This window comes from Sciurus carolinensis, chromosome 11, assembly GCF_902686445.1.
Source record: "Sciurus carolinensis chromosome 11, mSciCar1.2, whole genome shotgun sequence".
Lineage (NCBI taxonomy): Eukaryota > Metazoa > Chordata > Mammalia > Rodentia > Sciuridae > Sciurus > Sciurus carolinensis.
In genome coordinates this window covers 94554382-94561796 of record NC_062223.1, presented here as the reverse complement: position 1 = coordinate 94561796, position 7415 = coordinate 94554382, and positions in this window count along the sequence as shown.

The following is a 7415-nucleotide window of genomic DNA, read 5'->3' as shown; positions in this document are numbered from 1 at the left end:
TATAAACTGACAGCCAAATTATAGATGTACTCAGAATAGGAAGTATCTTGTTGACAAACAAGTCATGCATTTTTAAACAAAGTACATGAAGAACATAAAACTCAAAAGAAAATTGAAGAGCTCTTAAAAGCAATGATAAGAGTTGAAATTACAACCTATGCTCTACAAATGTCCCTTATGCCTAATTCTCAGAGGCATTATAAATTCCCAGAGTTCACTGATCCATTAGGTACACAATACTGTGATCCTGCATGCATGTGAATGATACTTCAGGGCCCATGAAAATGTCTTAATTTAAATTTCTTCGAAAAGCAGAAGAAAAGATGAGTATAATAATAATGAATACAAACTAATGAATCCAGTCTGGGTTATATTGGCCTTATATCTATGCAGTTATGAAATATAATTTAGAAATTTTTTCTAATGGAAGAGGGACTCACAAAGGCAAATGTGCCACATCCCATGAAAGTCATAGGGATACCTTGGAAATAATCATCAATTCAATGTGGTGACTGGTCAGTATCAAAGCAGGTACCTCATGAAGGTTGTTTGATTTGTGATTACACATGTTTTTTAGGCATTGTTCAGAGTATATTATATAGTACTAGTATATAGCCAGTGGAAGTCAAGACTGGCAACTTCTTCATGTGCATGCTTTCTTCTTCCTGTTAATTTACTCTTTTTTCTCCATAAACTTTTTTATGGCTCCATTTTTACCATTAATGTTCAATTTATATATGTTCAATTTTCTCAAGAGTATCTTCCAGAGCATACTTGCGTCAGGCAGCCATGTGCATCCACTTTTCCCTCTAGTGCTTCTACCCCAACAGTCCTGCATGCCCCCTCAATTTCCATGCTACATATGACTGGTCCTTCTGCAACATGTTGGTGTAGATAATGAAAGGTCTTTTACTATAGAGTTTTAATATGAATCTGCACTCAACAGAAAACAATCATAGGAAGAATGAGGTTAGCAGTAAGTGGTAGTCTTACTATAATTATATTATTATAAGTCTTGATGTCCTTGATTGTAATTTTGCCACATATTCAACGTGTGGGAAACAGAAGGCTCCTCCCCAGGAAATGCCATTTGCCCAGACTACTTCCATTCCAAGCATCTCTCAGTCAGGAGCCACATTGCATAATCAAGCAGGACTCCTGCTTAGAGGCCAAACCATTCTCTGAAGATGAACAGACACCCCACCGAGTCCTTTTAACTGGATGAGTGACCTATCTGAGTAAGCATTCACATCACATACATTTCCTGTCACTTGGGGGTTGTAGCAAGACTTCTTCATTAATAATTATGTATTAGGAACATCTAAGGAGATATGACTTTAATAACAAGTTGAAATTTATTCAATTATCACACTGTCACATACCTTTCTACATTTGAAGAATTATAATACTCAATATGCACAATATTATTTCACAATACAGAAATAAGATGGGTGCACAGCAATTTGGCATTGCTAAGATATTTATTTTCTATCTCAAATAAGAATAATTCTGAGACAATAACTTTTATATGTTGTATTTTCAACTTACATGTGTTTCAACTTATATGTGTCACTTCTATTTAAACTGAATCATAGGAATTCTTTAGGTCTTTCTTGATCAGAAAAAAAAATTTGAGCAATATATTGGACACACGCAAATATTGATTAGTCTTTTTATTTTACATACACACATATGTATATATATTCATATATATACATAGGTACATAGATATAAAATAAAAAGACCTCAATGACTATTGTTTTATTTTATAATTATCATACTAATTGAGAAACAAGAAACATTCTTTTGTGGATATTTGTATGAGCTAGGGTTAAGTTGTGAAGTATAGAATCTATTCAGCAAGTTTAAATGAAAGAGATTTATTAAAGAGTATTTTATGACTTGCTGTACCACTAGGAGGCAAAGAATTACCCTCCAGGCTAAACTTTCAAGGAAAACTCTCCAAACCAAGTGGTCAAGGTAGTGGTTGCTTCTGCAATGGTCAAGGCTGAGATTCGGGAGGCTGATATTCTGGCTGTCTGCTCTTGACCCACTGCACCTCCACCAGTTCCTTTGCCCACCATTTTTAGTGTGGCATCCTAGCTCCTTTTCTGAGTGGCTTAGTTCTAAATCAAAACCTCATCTGATTACACTTTTCCGATGCAATTAAATCTTCAAGGAATTTTAGAATTATAGTTTATTGCTTTCTGGACTCTGCATGCTAAAAGGGAGCCAAGATGGGGTTTGAATGAGCAGATTTATAGTAAGTACCATAGATGTATAATTAGGTGATACTGAAATTAGCATTTATAAAGGTACAAATCAGTATGGGTTTTTGCAGGGAAGTTCTCGTTTCTCAACTGGAATTGTATTAATAATAATCTTTGGTTTATTATACTATTGTATCATTGATCTATAGATGGTCCCAAATTGATCAATCAATAAATATTTTAATAAACATCATATACCACCCATCACCAAAATAAAAGCAGATCAATAATAACCATATCTAATAAAATACCCCATATATCCCCTACCCCAGAAACATTACCTTGACTTTCATGTTTTCCTGTATGCATATGTATTCTTATAAACATTTTATCTTTATCATTACAAAAGAAATGACATAATCTTTTGGGTCTTACTTTTTTAGTTAATAAACTGCTGGATTCATTCATTTTTATTTTTTTTGCATTTCATTGTAGTTCAGTCATTTCAATTGCTATATTTTTGCTGAATATGATGACACTCCACTGTATGAATATTATTGCATTTTCTTTTTAATGGATATTTTGATTGCTTTGAAATTTTGCTACTGTGAACAGTGAAGCTATGAACATTATTCCATATATAATAGGGTTTATTTTTATTTTTAAAATTTTTTTTATTCTTTATTGTAAACAAATGGGATACATGTTGTTTCTCTGTTTGTACATGGCGTAAAGGCATACCATTTGTGTAATCATAAAATTACATAGGGTAATGTTCTTTGATTCATTCTGTTATTTTTTCCCTTCCCCCCACCCCTCCCACCTCTCTTTTCCCTCTATACAGTCCTTCCTTCCTCCATTCTTGCCCCCCACCCTAACCCTAACTCTAACCCTAACACTAACCCCTCCCACCCCCCATGGTGTGTCATCATCCACTTATTAGCAATATCATTTGTCCTTTGGTTTTTTGAGATTGGCTTATCTCACTTAGCATGATATTCTCCAATTTCATCCATTTGCCTGCAAATGCCATAATTTTATCATTCTTTATGGCTGAGTAATATTCCATTGTATATATATACCACAGTTTCTTTATCCATTCATCAATTGAAGGACATCTAGGTTGGTTCCACAATCTGGCTATTGTGAACTGAGCAGCTATGAACACTTATGTGGCTTGTATCTCTGTAATATGCTGATTTTAAGTCCTTTGGGTATAGGCCAAGGAGTGGGATAGCTGGGTCAAATGGTGGCTCCATTCCAAGATTTCTAAGGAGTCTCCACACTGCTTTCCAGAGTGGCTGCACTAATTTGCAGCCCCACCAGCAATATATGAGTGTACCTTTCTCCGCACATCCTCGCCAACACCTGTTGTTGCTTGTATTCTTGATAATCGCCATTCTAATTGGAGTGATGGAAACTTAGGGTGGTTTTGATTTGCATTTCTCTTATTACTAGAGATGTTGAACATTTTTCCATATGTTTGTTGATTGCTTGTAGATCTTCTTCTGTGAAGTGTCTATTCATTTCCTCGGCCCATTTGTCGATTGGATTATTTGTATTCTTGCGTAGAGTTTTTGAGTTCTTTATAGATTCTGGAGATCAGTGCTCTATCTGAAGTATGATTGGCAAAGATTTTCTCCCACTCTGTAGGCTCTTTCTTTGCATTTCTGATAGTTTCCTTTGCTGAGAGAAAGCTTTTTAGTTTGAATCTATCCCAGTTATTGATTCTTGTTTTTATTTCTTGTGCTATGGGAGTCCTGTTGAGGAAGTCTGGTCCTAAGTCGACATGTTAAAGCTCTGGACCTACTTTTTCTTCTATAAGATGCAAGGTCTCTGGTCTGATTCCGAGGTCCTTAATCCATTTTGAGTTTAGTTTCGTGCATGGTGAGAGAAATGGGTTTAGTTTCATTCTGTTGCATATGGATTTCCAATTCTCCCAGCACCATTTGTTGAAGAGGCTATCTTTTCTCCATTGCATATTTTTGGCCCCTTTGTCTAGTATGAGAAAATTGTATTTATTTGGGTTTGTGTCCATGTCCTCTATTCTGTACCATTGATCCCCCTTTCTATTTTGGTACCAATACCATGCCGTTTTCGTTACTATTGCTTTGTAATAGAGTTGAAGATCTGGTATTGCGATACCCCCTGCTTCACTCTTTCTGCCAAGGATTGCTTTAGCTATTCTGGGTTTTTTATTCTTCCAGAGGAATTTCATAATTGCTTGCTCTATTTCTGTAAGGTACATCATTGGGATTTTAATTGGAATTGCATTGAATCTGTATAGCACTTTTGGTAGTATGGCCATTTTGACAATATTAATTCTTCCTATCCAAGAACATGGGAAATCTTTCCATCTTCTAAGGTTTTCTTGAATTTCTTTCTTTAGTGTTCTGTAGTTCTCACTGTAGAGGTCTTTCACCTCTTTTGTGAGATTGATTCCCAAATACTTTATTTTTTTTGAAGCTATTGTGAATGGGGTAGTTTTCCTAATTTCTTTTTCTGAAGATTCATCGCTTATGTATAAAAATGCCATAGATTTATGTGCATTGATCTTATATCCCACTACTTTACTGAATTCACTTATGAGATCTAAAAGTTTTCTGGTAGAATTTCCTGGTTCCTCTAAGTATACAATCATATCATCAGCAAATAGGGATAGTTTGAGTTCTTCTTTTCCTATTTGTATCCCTTTAATTTCTTTGGTCTGTCTAATTGCTCTGGCTAGAGTTTCAAGGACAATATTGAATAGAAGTGGTGAAAGAGGGCATCCCTGCCTTGTTCCAGTTTTTAGAGGGAATGCTTTCAGTTTTTCACCATTTAGAATGATATTAGCCATGGGTTTAGCGTAGATGGCCTTTATAATGTTAAGGAACGTTCCCACTATCCCTATTTTTTCTAGTGTTTTGAGCATGAAGTGGTTCTGTATTTTATCAAATGCTTTTTCTGCATCTTTTGAAATAATCATGTGATTCTTGACTTTAAGTCTATTGATATGGTGAATGACATTTATTGATTTCCTGATGTTGAACCAACCTTGCATCCCTGGGATGAAACCCACTTGATCATGGTGCACTATCTTTTTAATATGTTTTTGTATGTGATTTGCTAAAATTTTGTTGAGAATTTTTGCGTCGATGTTCATTAAGGATATTGGTCTGAAATTCTCTTTCCTCGATGTGCCTCTGTCTGGTTTAGGTATCAGGGTAATATTGACTTCATGGAATGAGTTTGGGAGGGTTCCCTCCTCTTCTATTTTATGGAATACTTTGAGAAGTATTGGAATGAGCTCTTCTTTAAAGGTTTTGTAGAACTCGGCTGAGAGCCCATCTGGTCCTGGACTTTTCTTTGTTGGTAGGCTTTTGATGACTTCTTCTATTTCATTACTTGAAATTGGTCTATTTAAATTGTGTATGTCCTCCTCATTCAGTTTAGGCAATTCATATGTCTCTAGAAACCTGTTGATGTCTTCGAAATTTTCTATTTTGTTGGAGTATAGATTTTCAAAATAGCTTCTAATTATGTTTTGTATTTCAGTCGTGTCTGTTGTGATATTTCCTTGTTCATTCCGAATTTTGGTGATTTAGGTTTTCTCTCGTCTTCTCTTTGTTAGTGTGGCTAAAGGTTTATCAATTTTATTTATTTTTTCGAAGAACCAACTATTTATTTTGTCAATTTTTTGTATTGTTTCTTTTGTTTCAATTTTGTTGATTTCAGCTCTGAGTTTAACTATTTCCTGTCTTCTACTACTTTTGGTGTTGGTCTGTTCTTCTTTTTCTAGGGCTTTGAGCTGTAGTGTTAGGTCATTTATTTGTTGAGTTTTACTTCTTTTATTAAATGCGCTCCATGAAATAAATTTTCCTCTAAGTACTGCTTTCATGGTGTCCCAGAGATTTTGATATGATGTTTCTTTGTTCTCATTTACCTCTAAGAATTTTTTAATTTCCTTCCTAATATCTTCTGTTATCCATTCATCATATAGTAGCATATTGTTTAATCTCCAGGTGTTGGAGTAGTTTCTGTTTTTTACTCTTTCATTAATTTGTAACTTCAATCCATTATGATCTGATAGAATACAAGGTAGTGTCTCTATCTTCTTGTATTTGCTAACATTAGCTTTGTGGCATAAAATATGGTCTATTTTAGAGAAGGATCCATGTGCTGCTGAGAAGAAAGTGTATTCGCTCTTGGTTGGATGGTATATTCTATAAATGTCTGTTAAGTCTAAATTATTGATTGTGTTATTGAGATCTATGGTTTCTTTGTTCAATTTTCGTTTGGAAGATCTGTCCAGTGTTGAAAGAGGCATGTTAAAATCACATAGTATTATCGTTTTATGGTCTATTTGGTTTCTAAAATTGAGAAGGATTTGTTTGATGTAGATGGATGAGCCACTGTTTGGGGCATAGATGTTTATGATTGTTATATCTTGCTGATTTATGCTTCCCTTAAGCAGTATGAAATGTCCTTCTTTATCCCTTCTGACTAACTTTGGCTTGAAGTCCACATTACCTGAAATGAGGATGGATACTCCAGCTTTTTTGCTGAGTCCATGTGCATGGTATGTTTTCCCCCATCCTTTCACCTTTAGTCTATGGGTATCTCTTTCTATGAGGTGAGTCTCTTGCAGGCAACATATTGTAGGATCTTTCTTTTTAATCCAATCTGCCAGTTTATGTCTTTTGATTGATGAATTCAGGCCATTAACATTCAGGGTTATTATTGAGATATGATTTGTATTCCCGGTCATTTGGTTCATTTTTAAATTTTATTTATTTATTTATTTATTTATTTTTTTGACACACCTTGGTTCCTCCTTTATTTGACAGTTCCTTTTGGATAATTCCTCCCTTTGCTGATTTGCTTCTTTGTTTTTTATCTCTTCCTCATGGAATATTTTGCTGTAATGCTGGCTTTCTTTTTGTAAATTCTTTTAGCTTTTGTTTATCATGGAATGATTTTATTTCATCGTCAAATTTGAAGGTAAGTTTTGCTGGGTATAAGATTCTTGGTTGGCATCCATTTTCTTTCAGAGCTTGAAAAATGTTGTTCCAGGCCCTTCTAGCTTTTAGGGTCTGGATTGAAAAATCTGCTGCTATCCGTATTTGTTTCCCCCTGAATGTAATTTGGTTCTTTTCTCTCACAGCCTTTAAAATTCTGTCTTTATTTTGTATGTTAGGTATTTTCATTATAATGTGCCTTGGT